Consider the following 23,046-nt stretch of genomic DNA (forward strand, 5'->3'; position numbering starts at 1 on the left):
CTCCGTTGTAGCAAACTTCGGTGCAAAAAAAGGTGAAACACAGATGTGCCAGGTAGGTGATTGTAAATAAAGCAACCAATTTCTTAAGTGTTTAAAGTTACATCCCTGACTTCAAAGCCTTAGAGCTGCCTTGAAAAAATTAAAGTTTTAACAAATTTGAGTAGACTTCTGCAGAAATGACGGGGGTGAGGCACAGTACCTATTCAACCCACCTCTTACTGAAGCAGCTCCAACTACCAGCTACAAGGAGGAGAGCAAAGCAGGACTGAAGTCGGTGGGCATGGATGCTCTTGGTGTTCAGCCAAGCCCTGGAGACTGTAAATTGGGATAATCAGCTTCGGGTAGATTGAGCTGTAGGTGCATGCTAACAAGTATTGCCAAATTAGGGCCACAATACCAGTAAACTGAAATGTTTGGTGCAGTTTCGTAACTGGTGAAACTGGTGCGAGGCCAGGGGCTCACAGCTCTGCGTGGTCCTGCCTCTGCCTTCGTGCCAGATCAGGACTTGTGTAGCAGGTGGGATTCTCCAGGTCCCCTTTCCAGTACTGGTTTTGACTTTGAGACTTATTCTGCTGGTGGAATTGTGTGCTTTACTTTATGTGCAAATTAATCTTGATCCAAAGCCCGGTAACATCCATAGGAAAAAGAATCTTCCGACTCGAGAGGCTTTGGAATTCAAGCTCATAACTAATTTTACTGAAGTTAGTAGATTTTTGTGAGTACACCTGTGACTCAAGATTCCCTCAAAGGCTGGGTTTGGCATTAAATGGTGAGACTCCTGGAAAGAACACTGAGTCCTTTTAATGCATCTTTTGGTATTATGTGTGTATTTTCACACATAATTAATTTTCACTGAGATGTGTATTTGCAAAGTGTTTTCTCTTACATCTGGGTCCAAGTTAGTCTTGATTATTTTTATAGAAGGATAGTGATTCTCATCTCAATCACAAAACTTCAGAAACTGTGCTTTTGGGGGAAAAATTCAAAACTTTCACTCTGATAAGGCAAACCAAATACATATTTGATAATAAAGGACTGTAATCAGAAATCTCTTGTCTACTATCAACCAATCTTAAAATTATTTTGACTTGAAATATTTTCCCCCTAAAGGCGAAAAGGCAGAAAGGGGAAAATGGCATCAGGAGCAATGTTGTGTGCCTTAGAAGTCACACGTTTGGCCCTACGACTGAAGATAACCATGATTTTTATCATTGCTATCGTATAATCCATGTTTGTGTGGCTGTTCTATAGTTGCCATTGCAGTGTAAAAATGAAATAATGGTTTAATAGTGTCTTCAGATATGGAGACCATATTATATTACTTATACTTTATGCTCATAATATTTTCTCTAAGATAAAAACAAGATTACTGGTCAAAAGAAGCATATGTGTGACAAAGTTTTCATATTTAGAGGAATGTTATAATTTGGGACAGCATAAAGTGGGAATTATTGGAAAAAAATATTAGGATATATAAGACACTTTGTCAGATTACCAGAAAAAAAGAACACATTTCAGTGATCTGGAAAATGTGGCTGCTTTCTTGAGTTTAGAATTAAAGACTGTGAAAAAAACTCTAACACTTATTTTTTTTTCCCCCATACTTATTCAAGTTTCTCACAAGAGTGGTGGTAATAAATGCAAAGGTAAACATCCACTTTGGCAGCCAGATCAGCAACCATAGGATTATTTCATTTGATTATTAATTGTAGCATTTAAGCAAAGATAAAGACTTTTACTTTGTCTATTGTTTCCTTTAAACAGTAGTCTTGTTTGGTTTATCCCCCCCCTTTTCTTGAATAATACTTAAAAAAAATACATTAAGGGGTTTCCAGGGGTTGTGTTTTACATTAGAATCATAGAAGCATAGAATGGTTTTAGTTGGAAGGGACCTGAAAGGTCATCTAGTTCCAACCCCCCTGCCATGGCCAAGGACACCTTCCACTACACCAGGTTGCTCAAAGCTTCATCCAACCTGGCCTTGAACACTTCCAGGGATGGGGCAGCCACAACTTCTCTGGGCAACCTGGTCCAGTGCCTCACCACACTCAGAGAAGAATTTCTTCCTTCTATCTAATCAAAATCTCCCCTTTCAGTTCAAAGCCATTGCCCCGTGTCCTGTCACTACACACCCTTGTCCAAAGCCCCTCTCCAGGTTTCTTGTAGCCTGGAAGGCTGCTCGAAGGTCTCCCCAGAGCCTTCTCTTCTCCAGGCTGAACAGCCCCAACTCTCTCAGCCTGTCTCCATAGCAGAGGTGCTCCAGCCCTCGGATCATCTCTGTGGCCTCCTCTGGACCCGCTCCAGCAGCTCCATGTCCTTCTGATGTTGGGGACCCCCGAGCTGAACGCAGCACTGCAGGGGGGATCTCACAAGAGCAGAGTAGAGGGGCAAAATCCCCTCCCTCGACCTGCTGCCCACACTGCTCTGGATGCAGCCCAGGACACGGTTGGCTTTCTGGGCTGCCAGCGCACGGTGCCGGCTCATGTTGAGCTTCTCATCCACCAACACTCCCAAGTCCTTCTCCTCAGGGCTGCTCTCAATCCATTCTCCTCCCAGCCTGTACTTGTGCTTGGGATTGCCCCAACTCAACGTTAAAACCATAGTTTTGGTTTTTTTTTTCTAATTTTCTATTTGCTTCCTTTCATTGCCACAAATTGGAAGGTGACGAATGACTTTGTGAAGTGATAAGAGAAAGAGCTTCCACAGTGACATTTAAATTGGAACCCATGTTTGATGGCATGCAGATGATTTAAATACATGTCACCAATGCACAGGTATAAAGGCTGATTTTAAAAATGCTTTTGCTTCCTTTACTGCCGCTTTAACATGCGACTGGAGAGCACTGTGATCCAGTGGAGCCATTGCAAATGAGCTGCAGTCGTTGTCTTTCAAAGCCTTTTCTTTACTTGTGTTCCTCAGGTGAGGTGTGGGGATTATAGTGATTATGATCTCCATACTTACAGGTAGAATCGGTGGTGTTAAAGTCACCTCCCAGTGAGCACTCCTGACCCTGTTTCTAGGTTTACTATTCAGGAGGGGGTTATAGCACGTCAAACTCCCCTAATTCAGAACTCCACATCTGCCAGCAAACATATGCATCCTTTCTCTAACCTTATGCAGGGGGCTGAGGTGGGATCACCATCACTGGAAGCAACAAAATTATCTTCTGAACCAGCACGTGCCTAATACATGTGCTTGACCATCTCTCATAGCTCTCAGAAAGGTCTCCATCTCCTCGAACTGGGAGTACGCTACTACCACACTTAAATCCAGGAGTGCTCCTTTAATATCCTCTCCGTTCTTGTGAGGAGTAGGTTTGAATTAAATTCAAGCGTACAGGCACCACTGACATTTGGGAACATTTTGATCTCTGCCTGACTGTGATCGCTTCTGCCCCATTTGGTTTACTGGTGAAGCAGAGGTCCCTTCTGGGCAGGGGTGGGATGTGCCTGTGCGTGTGTTAATGCTGTTATCCACAAGCCCTCCAAATCCAGGGCTGTCGATGCTTAATTGGCATGAAAACCCCCAAGTTCCCTTGTGGTTTATTACATGCTGAGACACTGATTTTAGTAGATTTGCAGACTCTATTAAACAATCTCTATGAAATAAAGAGGAACCCAATGATTAAATGTTTCTCGGTACCTTGCATGAACTGACATTAACAGTGTAAAATCTGAATATTTCCCATGAAACAACTGAAATATAAGTATCTGATATGGTTGTCTGAAAAGGAATAGTTCCGTGCTTTTTTTTCCCCAGCTTCTTCCCTTTAGGGAAATGGGAGATGGAAGGGGAAATGGCAGCTATGTATCAGGAGCAACATGTCTGATATCCATGCAGCAGCATTTCTGCTCTCCAGCCCGTGCTGCATGACACCTTGACCCCTGCCTGGTAAATACAAGCCTGGAAAACAACGAATCTTCAAAACGTTTTTGTGAGGGGTTGGATTAAGGGTCAACTTTGCTGTTTGTCTCATCTTGGCATCCTACGACTCTTCTCCCTCGCCTGACCCTGACCGGTCAAACAGCTCGGTTGTCTTAGTGCCTGGGTGGGCAGTGATGGGTCCTTATCATACCAGAGCTGTTCTGGAAAGGCAGCAACTTCTTCCCTAGGGTGTTTTCATCCTTTTGTTTCGATGGTAGAATATCTGTCTATGTGAACATACATATTTAGACTGAAACTTGCCACTCATTAGCTGTGTTAGTCCTTTTACTTCTATTCCCAGTTTGAAAAAGTTTATGAGCCACAAAGTCACCTCATGTCTTCATTAGATAAGAATTTGCCTTTTCTGTCTTTTGACATTTTTTACCTCTGTCTCTGCTTTTTCTATTTTTATTTTCCTGTATACTGGTACCATTCTGACTGCATTCATCGGGCTTTTGCTTCTTATACTCGGTTAGCTCAATCTGGTCTCCAACGCAGGCCTTTCCAAATCTCCACTGTTGTTCCTATGTCTAGCTTTTATATTTCACAGCCCTTTTATTCTCCTATTCCCTTGATCTCTTCACTCGGTATTATACGTTCTGCCATGCTGCCACTGCTTTGGACACATTCCTCTCCTTTCACCAGGCAGCCTTTTCTCTCCTCCATCAAATCCATCTTTCCACACATTCCCTCCAGCAGTCTGTTCCAACTCTTTCCCTCTACCCATATTTCCTCACTCCTTCCAACACTCAGCTATTATCTAGCATGCTGGTTTGGCTTGTCTGACTTTGCTGGAAGCACTGCTGGGCATGAACTCAATTTTGTTTCAGATTATTGTTGGGGCTGGGAACCCCTGGTGAGAGGATGAATTTCAGGTTTCTGGGGTTGTGCTGCAGAAATACAGCATCACCACTTGAAGGCTGTGTCTTCTCCCCACTGAGACAACTTAGGACACGTTTCATCCCTCCTGACTTTCGCAGATAGCAGGAGAGTGCAGCAAGGAGGCCTGCTGGTGTCCTTTCACAAGAGGGACATTTATTCTGGAGGTGGCTCCACTATGGCACTGCCAAGCCAACTGGAGCCAGAGAAGGCAATCTGGACCCAAGACTGAAGCAAAATCTGCCAGAATCACATGGGAAAGGAGTTTTCAATCTTTGGACACCTGGGTCTGTGGATGAAGCAAGGACTCGGCGCAGCCAGGAGTCAAGCGGAGCAGCACGTGGTGCAGCAGCAACAGATAATTGGGATGAGTGGGCAGGCAGCCAGCCTCGTGACATTATAGAGAAAGGCTGGGTAACTGGGAGGAGCAGGAAATTAAATTGGAAGGGATAAAGGTGGCAGACGAAGGGAAGAGCCTTTTCACAAATGCAGAGCTAGAGATGGCCATTCCGCTTCCCGTTTGCTCAGTAAAGGCATGTTGTGAGGTCAGCAGGACCACGATGGTCCATGGCTACTGAGCAGGGAGAGGCAGACCGGTGGTATGGGTAAGGAAAGGCTGAGCCCCACGCATGCCGGTGCCAAGCACCTGCCCTTTGTCACCAAGCTGGGGTAATTCGAAGCCCAAAGTGCCTGGGTCTGCTCGGTGCTGCTGGTTTTCTGGCTCCCGGGGTCTGTGCTGGGGGCTCAGAGCAAACAGGAAGAACTGGCATAGGTGAGTGAGAGGCTATCTATGGAGGTGCTAAAATTCTTTCGTTTCCCCATGAAAAATCCATGCCTGGTGCTATACACCTGAATACCACTGAGAATCTGAACCCAAGTGTATAACACAGGGAAGGACAATTTGGGGACGATTGCAAAACACCCAGGAGAAGGATTCATAGACACAAGGGCCAGGAGGGACTATTATCATCATCTAGTCTGACTTCCTGCATAATACAGCTCAGGAAACCTCAGCTAATAATTTCTGCATCAAGCCCATAACTTCTGTTTGAGTTATAGCATCAATTTTCAAGAGACGTTCAGTCTTGATTTAGAGATGATAAACTTTGGGTTCTTTTTATCTGTCTTCTAGTGCCTGAGCCTTGAGGGTGCACTGACATTTGGTTTTGAGCTTTTCTCTGCAAACACAAAGGCTCGATACTAACTTATCAAACAACAAAAAAAAATTAAATTAAAGCTGAATTTTTCACGCTGCCTTTTCCATCCGTGACTTGGGGCTTTAAGCAGTACACCCCAAAAGTTTCAAGCTTCTGATAACATCCCAACTTCTGACAAAACAGTTGTCTTCTTCCCAGAGGTAGACTGGGTTAGTAGTCTATTCCAGGCAACTTCTTTTTGGAAGGTTTCCATCCAAGAGGAGGTGACCTGACAGGCAGCGCTCGCCCTGTCAAACACTATAACTTTGCCGTCCCGTCTGAGATCTGACCGGCTCTTGCCCCAAAGCAGCCAGAGCCACCGATCAAAAAGGCATCGGAGGGCCGGGATAAACCGAAGGTTAATAGATGCTGATGTGGGAGTAACCGGGGCTGTCAGGGAGCGATTAAGCTGCCGAATAATCTTCCACCTGGAGCTGTCAGGCCGGTGCCTAATGTTTCATTCAAAGAAGGAGCTCTACGTTCCTGATGAGTAAATGACAGAGAAGATTTCAATTAGAGCTGCTCTGTGACTCAAATCCTGACATATCCTGATGGTTTACTTTCAGATCTCCCGCTGTTCCTCGGGGGACGCCAACCCATTAATAACCCATTTTCGGATGGGGGGGGAGGACACGGCTGCAGTTGATTAGCAGGTAGCCATCGGTGGGCAGGGAGGGTGCACCTTTCTCGAGCTGTGAATTGCCTTTATTATTGATATTTGGATGGGGCAGGAAAGGAGGTCAGGGCTGCTAATTTGAGGGAGCTGGTGCTGTTATTACCCCCGTGCAAGGAGTTACGTGCAGTGCCATTAATGCACCACCTGAAACCACAGGGGGTGGGCAGAGGTGGTTCGACCCGCAGTAAAATTTCCCTTCCCTTTCCCACGTAGTTCAAAACCAAAGCAAAATATTTCGCGAACTCAACTTGTATGTAGTGCAGAGTGCCCGAGGTGAGGGCGGGCAGGTAAGAAAAACTATTTAGCTAAATGCAAAACGTTTTGCTCGATGATATTTCTTGATTTGAATTTAGCAGGAATTAAGAAATGGTTGAGTACCGTGAAAACAAAATGAAAGCTTTCATTTTGGGTCAAACAGGAAGTTTCAGTTGATTGAAGGTATTTGCTGCTTTTCTCTCATTATAGTGGAAAAAATGTTTCAGGTCAACACAGAACAGCTCTGTTTTGTTTTCCAAATGAACTGAAAAATCCATTACGCTCACAGCTGTACCTGCAATATCTCTGCTACTCTGCTCCTGAGGTGCCCTATGGAGCTGTCAGCAAAACACAAGATAGAAGACAGATTAAATTATATTTTTGTGTGTGTTTCTTGCTCTTGTAGAGATGAAAGTGAGCCACACCTCACAGTCAAACCTGAATCTCGCTCTGGATCCCGCTCAGGAGTTTTCTAAAACTCTTACTCTGACCTGTATCTCTAGAAAGTGTTCAGGTCAAGCTCAGGATTTTGCCCCTTGTCCCACCTCATACCTGTATTTTTTGATGTAAGATAACGTTTGAGGGCACCTGGCTTCATCCCTGTTACTGCAGACCATGGCAAAACAGCCAGCTCAGAGGAGTCTGCAGGGTGTTTCTGTTCCCTGCCTGTGTCTCACTCCTCTCAGCTGGGTTCTGGTGCACCTTCCTGCTCCCACCAGCCTGTGCATCACCAGGCTGCCCGCTGGCATCGCTGACTGTCATCTCAGTGTGGGGACTGGATTTTCGTGCTGGGACGCATAGGATTTCTTTTAAGCCTTGGTGGGACAGACTCGTGTTAGGAAGCTCTGATGAGGAAAAGACTATTTGTGTGTTTCCAGAGCGGCTGGGTTTGAAGAAAACAGCCCTTGGTACTGCTAATTAGGAAGGTTTGTATGTCATGAGCGTTTGGATATTTTGAATATTTTGGGTATCATTTGGATTTGTGCATGGCATGGAGCAAGGGGTTTTCCCATGGGCTGAGGGTGCCTAAGCCTGTGTGTTTGTTCAGTTGGAGAGGGTCTGCAGGGGTAAAGGTAATTTAATAACTTAACTCCATGCAAATTATCCACTGTGTCAGAGAGAGAGAGGTACTTCACACGGATCCATCTCTCTGCATTTCGGTGGCCCCTCTATGTCTCCCTGCTCTCCCTCATCTGTAGGATCATAGAATCGTCTGGTTGGAAGAGATCTTCAAGATCATTGAGTCCAACCATTCACCCTGCACTGTCAGGGTCCCTAAACCATGTTGCTCAACACCAAATCCACACGGTTTTTAAACACTTCCAGGGATGGGGACTCCACCACCTCCCTGGGCAGGTATGGGGAATATTTCAGGCTGCAAAGAAGTCAGAGAGCTCTTTGTTTTTTACTGCCAATTTACACCCTGCAGAAACTTCGTTTCTCATGCTGATACATAGTAACACGCTCCTGCATTTGCTGTACAGCAGTGCTGCTATTGCACTCTGGGTACTGCGCTGCCTTGTCCCATCTCCTGGTTAATCCCATCCTGGACGGATTGCCCTGGGGCTGCTCTGCCTGCAAGATCACTGCAACAGAGGCAATGACTGATTGTCCTGTGAACTCACTGCAAGCTGGGTGAAAATCATTTCCCTACTCTGTTAAACTTGAGAAAAATGGTTCTCAAGCTGTTTTGCTTCTCAGGGAGCAGTCCAGTGTGTTTCTACCATGTTCCCACTGACCTCGGTGCAAAGTGATGGGAAAGTGGGTGGAAAACACTGCCAGATGTGAAACCTGTAGATGAAGTTTACAAGGTGGACATGAAAACAATTTTATTTTTCCTTTGGGCTGTGACAGCCCAGGCTGGCTGAGAACAGCCTGATTTACATCCTTCTCCTTCTTCTCAGCACCCCTTGGCTCATCCTCAGCACCAGTCCCTGCATGCAATAAATCTCAGCGAAGGAAAGTTCGCTTGTGTTTGGGCTTTGTTTTCCTCCCCATTTGCACTCTGCAAAGGGACACATGTGAAGTGACACCTCTGAGCTGGCTCAGAACCTCGGGAAATGTTGTCAGGAGGGAGCATGATTTTCTGACTTGCTCTTTCCTCTTCACTGGGCTCTGGAGGCTCCGGCACGGATTTACTGCCTTGTTCTCTCTGCTGTCCGTCGAGCTTCACTTTAATGAGCGCTTGGAGGGTCATTCAGCATTACTTTGCTGTGCAAAGGGGCACAACCTCAGTTTAAGATTTAAGAGCAGAACCCCCCTGCTGCAAGGCTTGTCCCTGCCGTAACTTTGACTGTGGATAGCACTTACCTATAAAACCCTGTAAGGAAAGTTAATGTATCTTTGCCAGCTTGTAACGACGCTGTGCATGTAGGACCAAAACTATTCTGAGAGTTTTTAAGTTATGTCAGGCTGGATTCATCAGGGGAGAGCAAAATTTGGAGTAGGTGTGCTGTGGAGTTTGCCTTGCCCATCCTGAGCCTAATCAGTGGCAGCTGTACAGCCAGGGACAGAGATTTCCATGTGCTCCACTCATCCAGAGCACAGAAAGAGGGAAGAAGTGGTCCAGGGTTCAGCTGACATTTACATTAGCCTTTCGTCTACATAAGTATTTGAATGACAATAAATATCAAATAATTCTAGTGATAATTGCTGGGTTCTGGTATTTTTAAAAAACTATTTGTTGAAACAGAGGCAGAGCTGAGAGCTTCTTTCCAGCAGGCTCCTGGAGATTAAAACATCTCACATGTTTTAGCAAACAGCAGTAGGAGATGCTTTGTAAGGTTTTTTTTTCCCTTCTCTTCTCATATCTGCTCGTGGTACCTTTATCTTGGCCTTCATAAGGGCTTCCATATTTTTAGTTTCTTCTCAAATGCCTCCTGCCCTGCTTTTCTTGTCTAGAGCTGCGTCTGCCCTATCAAGCTATGAGTTCTCAGACAGAAATGTGCTCTTCTTACCTGGTGTATGTGATGCAAGTCCAAAGCCAGACCCACTGATGGAAAAGGCTGGCACATTTACCATGAGTACACTGGGGTTTTTAGGTATCCCACTGTGCCTTTTCCCACAGTGTCCTCCCCTCCTGGAGTGAGTGCGTTTCCAGCATCCCCATCATGTGCTCACACAACAGTCATAAAATGGGCTCTGCTGTCTTCACCACGATGCTGCTCTTATAAACACTCTGTGATGAAAGGTTTCCACCCCTTCTCTCGCAAGGGGGAGGCTGTGGGTGGGATCCAACAGTGGGTGGGATGCTACAGGACCACTACACATCCATGGCAGCTCCTCTCAGATTTATGCGGCAAATTTTCAAATCTTATTTTTGTCCTCCAGCGTGGGGGGAGAGGAAGGGGCCTTTGAGGCTGGTCTGACAACCAGACAGTAAAGCCAAGACTGGCTACTGCAGCAACGCTGTTGCTCCGTCTACATGTCTTATATTGATGAGGCCTTGTACAACGATGTCCTAGAGATATATTATCTTCCTGGATACAAGGTGTTGCTGTTTTTTTCACTTTGCAGCTCCCTCATGCCACACGCTGCGTGTACCCACTGATGCGTTCAGTAGCGGGGATGCACTCATAATTTTGGGGAGCAGGAGAGACGCTCCCAGGAGCTCCAGCCGTGCCTTCCCCTGTGTCTGGGAATAACAGCTGTGTTGTACCTGGGAGGTGAGCAGCATATTAGATTTAATGAGGGTTTGGCTCATCCAGTTATTTTGCTCTGTCATTCCGTCCTGCTTTCTTTTTGTGCGTGTCAGCGAAGGGAGGGCAGGATTTACAGTCACTTCTGGTGGCTTCCAACGCCTGCCTGTGCCGGGGAGGCTTTGCTCCTGTGCGCAGTGCCACGCGCAGCATCCTTTTAACAGAAGCTGTTACACAGGCTCTAAGTGATGAAACTAAACGGAGCCTATTTTTAATAAACTTGAGAATAAAGTGTGAGAGAGAGAGGAAGGAGAAGTGGGTGCCAGAGAGAAAAAGCAAGAGGAAGTGAATTCCCCGTGATCATTAGCTGGCGGACTCTCTTTGACATGCAGGTCTCTGCGAACGCGCTTGTTGAAAGTTTAGTGGTGGAGACAGGACACCTAATGGGATCTCGGGGGAGGCATCCTCTCGCCTATGGATAACAGGCTGCGAGACGAAGCTGTCAGCTTGTTCTGATTTACTGCTTTCTTGCAGCAGGGAGATAAAAGTTTGCACTTCTTGTAGCAAAGCAGGCAACGGGACTTCTTATGGCAACACTACATCAAAAACCAAAAAGGTACGAGCGACTTGAGCCAAGCAGGGTGAGGAAGGAGGAAAATATACAAACTGAAATAACCTTGTGTTTTCGATCCAGAAAATGTGTGGTGCATCAGACTCATTTACTGAGAAGGGTGTCTTATAACTCTCTAGCTCAGCAACTAGAGGAATAACTACCAACACAGGTTCTTCACAGGAAAATCCCAATGCGAAAAGATTATGTAATTTATGAATATTTATTTATAATCAGATTTCCAAATGACAAGTTTAGAATCTTTTACCCTGAATAGGACGTGGCAATGAAAGTTTTAAAGTGAGACTTTGCAAACTTCAGTTTTGTATTATGTTTCGTATTTCCTGTGCAGTCTCGGTCAAGTGAGCCCCTCTTTGCTCCTCTCCTCCTTCCCTGCAAATCAGCCATTGCAGCATGTTCACAGCTGGAGAGGCTCTTGCAGAGACATTGTTAGAGCCTGAGGGCCAAATGAGCACAACAGTGACAGAGACAATAGAAGTAACTCAAGAAGAGTTACAGACTTGCAAGTACAGCTGACCTTAATGTAAGGTCACAGCTCCAGATCCATTATAATCCCCAGGAGAAGCACCTTGCTTCTAATTTTGCTGATAGCAGTGGCCAACAGGGATGAAAGTGCCAGAACTGGGGCCAGCTCAAGGGCTTTAGTGTTGCTGTAGGACCTTGGCTTGGACAGAGCTAAATTTTTCTCTGTAGAGCGAAGAGTACAAGGGATGCACTGGTGGATCTTAAATTCACAGGCCACATCAATCTCAAAAAAGTCCTTGAGCTAAAAGGAGGGTGAGGATGGAGCTGGTACCAGGGCCAACACATGGGGCTGGATGGACACTTGGTCTCAACCTCCATGACTTTTTCTACATCCCTGAGAAAAACAAGTCTTAGAGCAGATATGACAAAAATCGAGGCCAGAGAGAGAAAACGAGAGGCCAAAGGAGAAGTGACATCCTTCTGTCCTCATCTCTCATCTTCTCCAACAGCATGTCCTGGGGGATAAGTGGAGGATGGATGTAGTCATCTATGAGCGAGGAGAGCTGGGGGTGATCTCCCCTGGGGGAGTCACTGAAAGAAACATCTCCAGGCAGGTTCTCGGGTCGGCTCCCCTGAGTCCAAGTCTGGTGTCATTGCTCAAGACTGCTGAGCTGTACCTAACCTCAGGCTTCTGGGATTTATTTGGGTTCCTATTTTATTTTAGACTGGTGGCAATGGGTGACTGCTGTACAGATGACTCTGGAGCAGAATCAGTGTGCATAAACAAACAGGGAGATGGGAGACATTTTTCTCTTTAATGTCGTTTGGAATCTTTCTGGAGCTGTCTATTTATCGCCAGTCTGTAGGTCCACAAGATGATGAGACAGATAAAATGGGATGATAAGCTTGCGCTAGAAGAGAAACTATCAACAGACCTGCTGATTTATTGCCCTTCTCAAGTCAGGTGGATTTAGGGGTGAGGGAAGGATTAATTTTCCCCTACCATTTTTTGCTGCTCTTACGTAGCCATTAACTCTCCATGGACCATGACTTTCATTTCCTGTCAGCTTTGAATTACTCAGTCTGGGACTGAGGTGGAAGGTAATTTCAAGAAGCAAAAAGAGGCGGGGAGAAACCCAACCATTTATTTAATTCTGACTGTGGCTGGCTTAAATTCTGCCCTTTATCAGGGCTTACATCAAAGACAGGCTGATGTGGATGCTACTATGAGCAAGGGGGAGATGGCAGGCTTGCCTAGATAGTCAAGGAACTGTGGACCAGTCCTGCAAGGAAACTAGGGTGACCAAAAAAAATCAGCAGAGGCACAACCAGCATTACCTCCAGGATAAGTACTTTGGTATGTACGGCCATGTAACAAGTAGATGAATAGTACACTGCTTTTTGTGTATAGCTGTAGGGTGAGCAGAGAGCTTTTTCAAACATTTTTAACTAAGGTTGCAAGTACCATAAATACTTAAACAAAGAGCGTTTAGAAGTGGTTTTGATTCTTCCCACAAATTCACACTTTGTCTCTCTCCTTCCCCTTGAAATAACGCTTAAGGACAGAAGCGTAATCACTGCTTCACTTGGAAGAAACAAATGGCTCCATGTCTACTGCGTCCCCTCTAATGGATTAAAACCTCTCTCTGAACTGCAGCAGCGATCCTCTGGGCTGGTTCCTCCACCTTGCATCCATCCCTCACCCCACCGTGACCAGCATGCCTCCAGGGAGGGAGCTGAGGCCCCACAGGAACACCAGTTCGTACTTCCCTTCTCGCTGGATTTTTTTTCTCCATGAACAGGCCCAAAATTCTGTTAGTTTCTGACATTGTTGAGAGCTTTTCATAAACAGGGATCTGTGGCAAAGATTTAATAGGAGAACCGGCCCACGTGTGGCACGTGAGTGACGGAGAGGTCTTCATCCACAATGAGCATAAAATGCAACAAAGCAAAGGAATAAATAAATCAGGAATGGGAGAGAAGGTGAGAAGATATTTACCTTATTCTCTTTCAGTATTTGCTTTCCCCACTTTGGAGTAGATTTCCCCTTTCTGGATTGTCTAGTGCAAAAAAACCCATGAAAAGTTCAGAAGTTGCAGTTTTGCAGCCCGAGAAGGTGACTACACCCACGCAGCTGCCTGATGGTTGGCTGTCCCGAGTGTGCTGGTGGGAGAGAGGGAATTCTGGCTTCAAGTAGTGGCTTTTGGTCAAAAACATAGAGGGGCACTAGAAATTAATGTAGCTCATCACATTCATAATGGTTACAGTGCACATTAGAAAGTGCCATCAGTGTTTAGTGGCTCATAGTTTGCTTAGTGAAATTGTGGCTGAGGCTGCTTTGCATACACCTGTCCTGCTGATTATTCTCCTCTTCCCCTTCCCCAATTAGGAGAGAAAAAATAAAATTCACGCTAATTAAAAGTTAATTGATGACAAGATGACAATACTAATATAACAGCCCATGTTCCTAAGTAACAGCTGGCTCCTAAATACCACCAGTCCAATTTAAAAAAGACAGCATCGATGTTCTAATACCTAAAAACCGTTCTCACTAATTGTGGAAAATGATTAAGAGGTCCGGTTTGGTTGTTATCCAGGTGGGGGGATGGTATGATGAATCACTGCAGCACCCAACGTGCAAGATGGGCAGCAGCAGGATAAACCCTGCTTGTTGTGCAGGAGGCTCCCCAAAGCCCTTCCATCAGCTGGGGGTGCTGGCGGGAGCAGCAGCGATACCAGCGCCACGTCTGTCCCAGGAACATCTCGGCAGTGTGGATGAAGCTGAATCTCTGCAAGGATGAGAGGTCTCCCAGTCCTGCCCCGGCACAGGGCCGAGCTGGGTGGAGACAGCTCGGTAGGATGAGAATTGCAGCTGTTGCCAAGCAAGGAGGGACACGGCAGAGAGCACTGCTGCTGGGGAGATGCTCTCCACCCCAGAATGGATCCTCTCTCCTAAACGCCATCCTGAACACGCCAGTGAACAGCAGGAGCCAGCCGGGCTCTTGTGGGCTCTGGCACAGGTGCCACGGGCAGCGAGTCCAGGCCATTTTGGTTGCTGCTGGCAGCCCCCTCGCTCACCCGAGCATGCAGCTGGCTCTGCCCCTGGGCAGGGACGGAAATCACAGCAGTGCTCACGGGCTGTCAGAGCAGTTTTGTCCAGGCTCCCTTGGAGACTCCCTGACCTCCTCCATGGGAGAAAGTCTGGCACACTGTCCCAGTGGAGATGCCAAAACAGTTTGTGCCACTCGTTGGCTTCCACAGTCCTCCCCTTCCCTCTGCCAGGCAGCATGTGAGCCGGCATTGCAGGCTGGGACCAGCACAGTGACACTGAGCTGGGACCAGAGCAGAGCTAGTTGCAAGCCACCCAGCAGACACTGTCCTGTCGTCCTCTTGCATACTGTTCCCTAAGCCCAGGAGCCAGCAGCTTGCTTAGGATCAGAGTGATTTTATCCTCAACATCACCTGCAGGTTCCTCCTGGTCCCTCCTTGCTCAGCCAAGAGCGCCAGGCTCGTCGCTGCGGTCCTGCTGCTTTTCCAGAGTTCCTTGCTGGGGATGTGCGTGACTGGCATCCAAACCTGCACAATAGAGTGACCCCTGACATCACTTCTTTGTAGCAAAGATCCATTACATGAAGGTAATGGCTTTGAAAGACTGAGACATTACAGTTAAAGAAGAATTAATTCTACTCTGTCTTTTTATTGATTCTTTTAATTTATTTTTTTGATTTATCCTGTGAATCTGTATTCTCTTAGTGAAACATCCATGACTAGTAGCTCTTTCAGCAACTTGACAAGGCACCCAGAGTTGTCCGTGAGGGTCGAGGGTAAATAAAATCTAGGGAGGGAAGTTGGGGAGTCAGTGGTCACAGTCAATTTGCATAACAAATCTGCTAAGCCACCATCCAAGGAAGCAGAGAGAGAGAGAGACCTAAGTAAAGATGCCAGGAGAGCACTGTAAACAAAACCAAAGCAGAGGACAGATGAAATGTGCTGTGGGCAGCACAGATTTGATTTCAGACAAGTCCATTTTGTAAGCAAGATTCCACATTTCCTCTGAGTCAAAACTAAGAGCTTACTAGGATGAGTGATCGATCTGGGTGGGAGAGACTCTTGGCTTTTCAGAAGGCGGGTCTTCAAGTTTTTATTCCACACAAAATTATAATAAAACCACAAAACCCTGCCCATTTCAGCAGATCTGCCTCTCTGTAAAAAACCCATTACAGGCTATATAATAACTGATCCATGTGTAAATTCTGCCCTGAAGCCTGAAAAGATGCCTGTGCTAGGACATGACCTACCGACCTGCCAGCGTCACGGAGAGGAGTGCACATGTACCTGGCACGATCTGCTTTACATGACAACATTCTCTGGAGGCAGACATATGGCATGAGAAACTTTAAAAGACAGCAAGGCCTCTTTGGTTTGTCTCCAAGCAGAGGACTTTGCAGACAGACAAGAAGGAGGACTGTCTTTCCCGTGCTCAGCCGAGATGATGCTGCTGCTGGGTGCTATCGGGGGAAATCCACTCTGGCATGTGGCAAAATCAAAGTACATGTTTCTCTCTTTATTCCCAGGACCCTGTGGATCATGTCAGGAGCTGGGAGGTGTTGGAGAGTGAGGTGCTTTGGTTTGACTGGTCCCACTCTTGTAGCTTACTGTGGCTCCTGGGAATTATTAGATGCTGCTTTGGGATCCAGCAGTGGTAGCACTGCATAAGTGTCAAATAGTTATATTTTTTATAAACGTTCCTCACATACAGGTTTGAAAGTCACTTCAAAACCGTTCCCTGAGGGGTTTGGTCACTGTCCTCAGATGAGAAAATGACTGCTGGATTGGGGCTTTACTATGACCGGGCAGGACCCATGGGACACACTGCTCTGATCTAATCCTCATGATGTCTGACCCTTCCTTTCAAATGAAGACTAATCCATCGCGCTCCGATTGTGAAAAACATTAGCCTTTGACAAATGGGGTGTTTACAGTGGTAATAAGAGGCTGATTGATGGCCGGGGCCGGGGAACCGCAGCTGGCAGCTCTCCTGGCAGCAAGCTGGCGGGGCAGGGACGGGTGGCAGAGCCACTGTGCCAAGCATTCCCAAAGATGAGGTTTAGCACTGACATGTGGAGGCTGGTGGGGAATAAAAGGGTTTTTCTGGAGCTTCCCTGCACAGTCCAGCATTTTTGGCAGGTCTGTGCCGATGTCCAGCATTCCCAGGGCTGTTATGGGAAAGAGGAGCAGCAGGTGTGGCTGCCTTTTGCTGCTGGGGTCCAAACACTGTTGCATTTAGCCTCTTCAGTGAAAATAAATAAACTTTGCTATTAGCTTTCTTTTATTACCTAAATCATGCAAGAAAAAGCATTTACTGACCTGTTTTGCTCTAAACTGTAAGTGGTGCTGAAGATCATGAAGATGGACAACATTTTAGAAACACTAGGTGGAAGTACTGCATGCTCTGTTGAGTTTTTCATTAGGATTTTGCTCCCCTGTCTGTGTGTTTTTCACACTCACTGGATTATGCATTTACATGCATCGTAATGAGAATAGCTACAATCACAATAGATTTTAATTTTTTCTTTTAAATCTTCATATAAAAATGTTATAGGCCATAAGCAAACTGACAAAGTTAGAAGGGAACATCCCATTTTTGGTCTTGTGTTTTCATGTCTCTTGTGGTGGAAATGCAAAGTGAGCCCAGGCAGCAATCGAAATTCTGCAGGGAGTTGTAGTTGCCAGAAATAAACCATGTGGGGAGGGTGCCATGTGAACTGAACACAAACATGACTTAAACCCTGCAACTGTGAAGGAACCAGGGCTGCTGAAAAACTGGTACTAAAAACATAGATTTAAACTCTAAAAGAATGGGTGGGAAGCAGATTTAATTGCCTCAATAAAGGGGTAACATGAAAATTATGGGTGTCAGAGAAGATTAGATGTACCTCAGAAATCAGAATAGACTGTTAATGTATGATAGGTGAATGGCAGAAACCTGACAGAAGGCTATTACACTGATGCAATTACATAGAAAGTGTGGATAAGTGGTTAAAAAAGGTGAGTGGAAGGCAGGAGCTCTTGCTAGGATACAGCAGGGTCTTTGCGTCATGGTGTGACCTTGGACTGAACCTTCTTTTGAGCATGTCTGGTTGGACCACTTGGAATGCCACCCTCGCTTGGATCCTGGGAGCTGTGGAACCTTGTTCGTTTGGCTGGGCAAATTAACGCCTTCTTTGGAAAGTGTGCTGCATTAATTTGGGCAGAGTCGGTATTAACATGCCTCATTGTTGACGAGTAGGACACAAGTTGGGTGTCTCCACACAGCACTACATGTAGACAATCAGGTGGGACAGGAGATAGCTCACCTGATTCTAGACATCTGCATCTGTGCTAGGTGTTTAGGCTCCCTTTGCAGTCAACAGGGAAAGAATTCCCAGACACTTCTAGGCTACAAGTCACCTCCCTGGTTTGAGAGCTAAGCATTGCAAAAGATGAGGAACAACTAAGGAACGACCGCTTGGGTTTCCCCGGAATGCACAGGAATAAACGTAGGTGGGCGTGTGGTGAAGGCATCAGTGTTGGCATACGTGGGGTTACGCCAGTGTGGTGAGAAGGCCAGTAGCTAGACTTGGTTTAGCTGTGGATAGGTCAGAGCAGGGTGCCCATTCCTGCTCACCAAAACCCTGTCCTGCTGGTGCTGTGGGTGATGTCTTGCTGATCCGGAAACCTGCTTGTGTGAGCACTGCATGTCGAATCACTAGAGAAACTTCTTCAGTATTGCACAAGAAGCTCCATGGCGATGTGGCTTCTGTGGTCCATCTGCGGGTGCAGGACGCTGGATTCAGTGGGAATTGTCAGAGGCTCACGGAGCTGGTGAAGTGTCACCGTGTTGGCAGGCAGAGGCAGATGAACGAAAGGCTTTGAAACAAAATGCAGTTGCCAGATCCTTTACAATTTTTCTAATAAGGTTGTGTCCAGCAGCAGGAGCATCAGAAAGGACTTTTGTCATTCATAAAAAAAGTTTTCATGCTCTCTCCCATTTCCAGAAACTCATTGCTTTGGCCAGCATCAATTTTCTAGGAAAAAAAGAATCCCCTCACAAAACAACAAAAATACACCTGTTAAAAATAAATAATTCTGAATATGCATGATTTGCCTTAGAAACAAATGGTGATGTTCTGAGGAGGAGGCTACCATGTCTCACCATCATACTGGCACAAAGCACAATGCAGAGGTAGCAGACAAGGGACCATTAGCACTGGTGCTGGGCAGTGTGTGTGCCACAGGCTCACAGTGTGGCCTTGGCCAAATTATTTAAACTGCGAATGTCTCAGGCTGTCTTGATAGAAGAAAATACATATACTTACCCTCCATTCAGGAGAGCTGCAGAGCTTAATTATTCCGTGTTGAAGAAGCATTTGTATAATGGCAAAATCAAAAAATGATGCAAGTGCAGAAGTTTATTCTGATTAGATTAACGGTACAACTGCTCCCTGATCTTCCAAACCAAGGGCTCCCAGAGGAGGCTGCATTACAGTCTGCTGGTTTTCATAATCCAAACACAAAGGCTCTTTCTGTGCACAGCAGGTCAGTGAGTTTTCAGAGGCTTGGATCTGCCTTAACTTCAGTAAAAATGCCAAAGTCCAGAGAGCCAAGGTGTCTGCTCCGTGAACGAGGTCAAATGAAGAGAGATGTCACCAAGTGAACTAGACTAGGAGCAGCCAAACGACTTTGACCACGAGGACACTCAAAGCTGAAACTTTCTTGTGCAGGTGAGTCTGCTGTGGCCTTGCAGGCAGTTCCCAAGGGCTGAGCCTTCCAGCTCCCGTTGAGGTGAACATCCATGAGACATCTTCGTGGCAGCGCAGGCTGCAACACACTTTGTGTTGACTACAGCTTGTCCAGAAACTGTTCATTTGAAGGGTTTTTGTACAGTTTCAGACTACAGGATTTGGGGAGAGAAAAAAACAAACAAACAAACATAAAACTCAAAAACAAACCCCAAACCCAAAATGTCTTATTTTAATCTCCATCTCCCATAATTCCTTTCTGAAACTGCAGCAACTGGCATGTAAACATCAGGAGGCACATGTATATACCGGCTGTATAACTCCCCTGTCATCCGGCCTTTTCTCTTCTGTGTGTCTCTCCTCCTCTTCAATTTTTGGGAAATCTTTTTATCTTCGCCAACTCATTTTCTCCACTATTTATGCCATTCCTGACTCCAGTGTGGGCTGTCAGCACTACACCAGACTCACTCTGCCTGTGGATTTCCTGTATTCTTCATCTGCTTTTTAAAGCCCGTTGAAAGCTGCCATAGGTAAAAGAACTGCAGGAAGCCATAATTTGGGAAGTTTTCAGAGCCGCTTGCAGCTTTTTTGCCTGCTGCCATGCCTGACGACTTGAACTGGTGGACTTGGTCCTTGGAAATAAAGCCTTTGAGGAACATAGCTATTGATTGCTGTGAATGATTTCTGTATTATTTATATTGCTGTAGCCTCTAATGACTCCTTATGGATTGGGGCTCTGCGGTATTAAGCTTTGCACATAACTGCTGTATATTTAGTCAAGGACAGTAAAACAGGCAGATGTGGTTCAGGTCAGGGAGCCCAAGGAAGGTGAAACAGTCATGTTTGGTGGGGTGACTGTCACAGTACAACCTGCCCTGTTGTTAGCAAATATTTTGTAGACATCTTGTCATAGGTAAATTTTAATGAGGTGTTTGGAGGAGAGCAACACACTTTTCCATTCCTCCCATGGGCAGCATGGTAATAAGCCAAAAAAAAAGAAAGAAAAAGCTTGTTGGAAAATGTAACCGACGGGCAATAAAAGCTGGCATTATTATCAGAGCAGAAGGTGGGCTTGATATTGTCTACCCTGTCTGCAAGCAGGTTGCCTTTGTTGTTGTTGAGCTGCTCGTCTCTCACGGTTGCCCAGTAAGTGCTGAAGTCCATCTGTGCTATCTCACACACCTTTCAGCCCAGAGGCTGGCTTGCAAAATCAGGCTTATATATATTAACAGTTGGTTATCCAACTCGTGGGAGAGGGCCCCTGCGTTTCTCCGTGCTGCCTCTGTTCCCCGAGCGCTCGCGGGATCGCGTGCTTGGTCCAGTCCTGCCTGCTTATGAATAACTCGACCAGGATTGAGCCTTGTGTCTCTTGTGAAATTAATGAAGTGAACTTTTAAAGATGACAGGAAGGATCCTTACTCAGAGTACTTGTTGTCCAGTGAAAAGAACTCAGCTTTGTTGAATGGTTGTACAAAAAAAGCCAAATTTCATCCCAGGAGTTTTGGCATATGCCCACAGGTATCACTGAGCTAAAGGGCTCTAAACCCAGGCCAGGGACTGAAGCAGACCCCAAAGTAATAAAAGATAAATGACTATATCAGTAAACTGTCAAATTTGGTTTAAGTAATATTATGGAGTAGCTTCTCTGGTGGCTCATTACCTCTGCCCAGGTGACCAGAAGATTTGTTTCAGAGGTGCTCCTTCAGCAACCTCATATAATAGTTGTGTTTTCAATAAATACCAAATTTCGGATACATAACAAAGCCTTCTACAACTTTCTGAATGTTCAGCATTTTCACTGAGTTTCATCTCCGGGAACACTCATATGACAATTGCTCCATCCCGTCGCCTTCAACTTTGCTGCTTTTCTTTCAGGCCAGGAGATTTCTCTGCCTTGGCACGGCCTTTAGTAAAGACATTTTAATTTACATGAGTATTATGTTTCTGCCTTCCATCACACATCCATCTGACTGGGTGGTCATGAAGGTATTCATCACAGAGGTGCCTAGACACCCACTCCAGAATGGGAAATTCAGAAATTCAGTGCAAGGAGATTTTACATCAGATTTCACTGCCTCAAAATGCTATTGGTTTTACTTGAAGTAGAGGATTGAATGCTTTGAATGTTTTAATAATTTCAGTATTTTGTACCTGTTTTCCAAAGCTGGAAACTTTAGTTATTTCAGATGGGTTTTTAGTTACAAAACATCCTAAGGATCCTTACGCTGAACAAAGCTTAAGTGTGAGTCTAGCATATGGAAGTTAATAGACTTCAACAAGGGAAAAGGTGTCCACTTTGAAAAAAAATACTCCATTCAGTTGTGAACTTCCATGGGCTGAATACTTTTCAGAATTAGGACCTATGTGTGGAAACTCCCACCTACCGTGTGATTTAATACAACCATAAAGTCTATGCCATTTTTACCCCTTGAATTCATGGAGTTACCGTTTAGCTGTAAGTTTTTATTGTGTGTTTTTGCTTTGGTGTATGTGCACTTGCTAAATTGTAGCCATTATTGAAAGTAATATAACATAACTGAAAAGGGATAATACACCAGAGCTGTATGTATTTAATGAATACCCAAAGGCCATGAAGAAATACTTTTGACTCAACCATGCCCCTGAATATTGAGTTTTGCCTGAGAGTAAAGATAGATTTGAAACATAATTCTGGAGCATGTTTGCTGCTTTCCGGCAGCAGGCAAAGAGGCTTTTTTTAAAAAATAAAGGAAAACAAAACCCAAGATGGTCAAAAGCAGAGCAGAGGGCAAGGATGAGTTGGAGGCTGTCTGAGGACAGCTCTACATCTGCAAGTCCTGTGGCAGCTCTGCTGGCTGCTTCTCGAGGGTGAGAGGGACCTTCGGAAAGAAAACATGTCGAAGCTGTACACCAAAGGTGGGTTTGTTAGTGGTTTGAACTGCTTTGGAAATATAACAGTGCTGATGGGCAGGAGGTTGTGAGAATACCTCCCAGCAGCCAAGATGTGAAGACTTAGAGATGTTGGTTTTGAACAGCAGAAATCCTTTTATCTGGGAAACAGAAAATAAATCAGAATCACAAGATAGGACGTTTGTGCAGGGGACCTAATATGGAATCTGTTTATGAAGAGGTGAACCCATGAGTTTAACTAAATGGAAGCAAATAAGAGACAACCACAGGGCCCAAGCCAGATTCTAACTATTGGAGACCAAGATGGGTCATGTGGGTCATTCTCTGAAGGAGAAATATGTCACTTTAGTAAGTGAAGATCTTTGATAAAAGAACCAGATTTATGGAGAAAAACTCAGTGTCCATTGAAAGAAATGGACCTCACTTCGGAATCAAAGATTGCACAGAGGCACAGCATTCAATATCCATGCAGCATGGGCCAGCACTGGTGCAGGACCATGGCTTTGTGTCCATCAGCCCACCAGTACTAGCTTCACAAGCTGAGTCCCAGAGCAAAGCCCCTGGTGACACTAAGGTTTTCATTATGCACCACTTCCCTCAGGACAGGAGACAGTGGTGCTCCTGGAAACCCAGCGTAACAAGTTATTATTGTTGGTGAGAAAAATTAGGAGTTTCATGCAGTTTATCTCCTTTGGTGCATTCTGATAGACAC

The sequence above is a fragment of the Tauraco erythrolophus genome, chromosome 18, assembly GCF_009769465.1.
Source record: "Tauraco erythrolophus isolate bTauEry1 chromosome 18, bTauEry1.pri, whole genome shotgun sequence".
Taxonomy (NCBI): Eukaryota; Metazoa; Chordata; class Aves; order Musophagiformes; family Musophagidae; genus Tauraco; species Tauraco erythrolophus.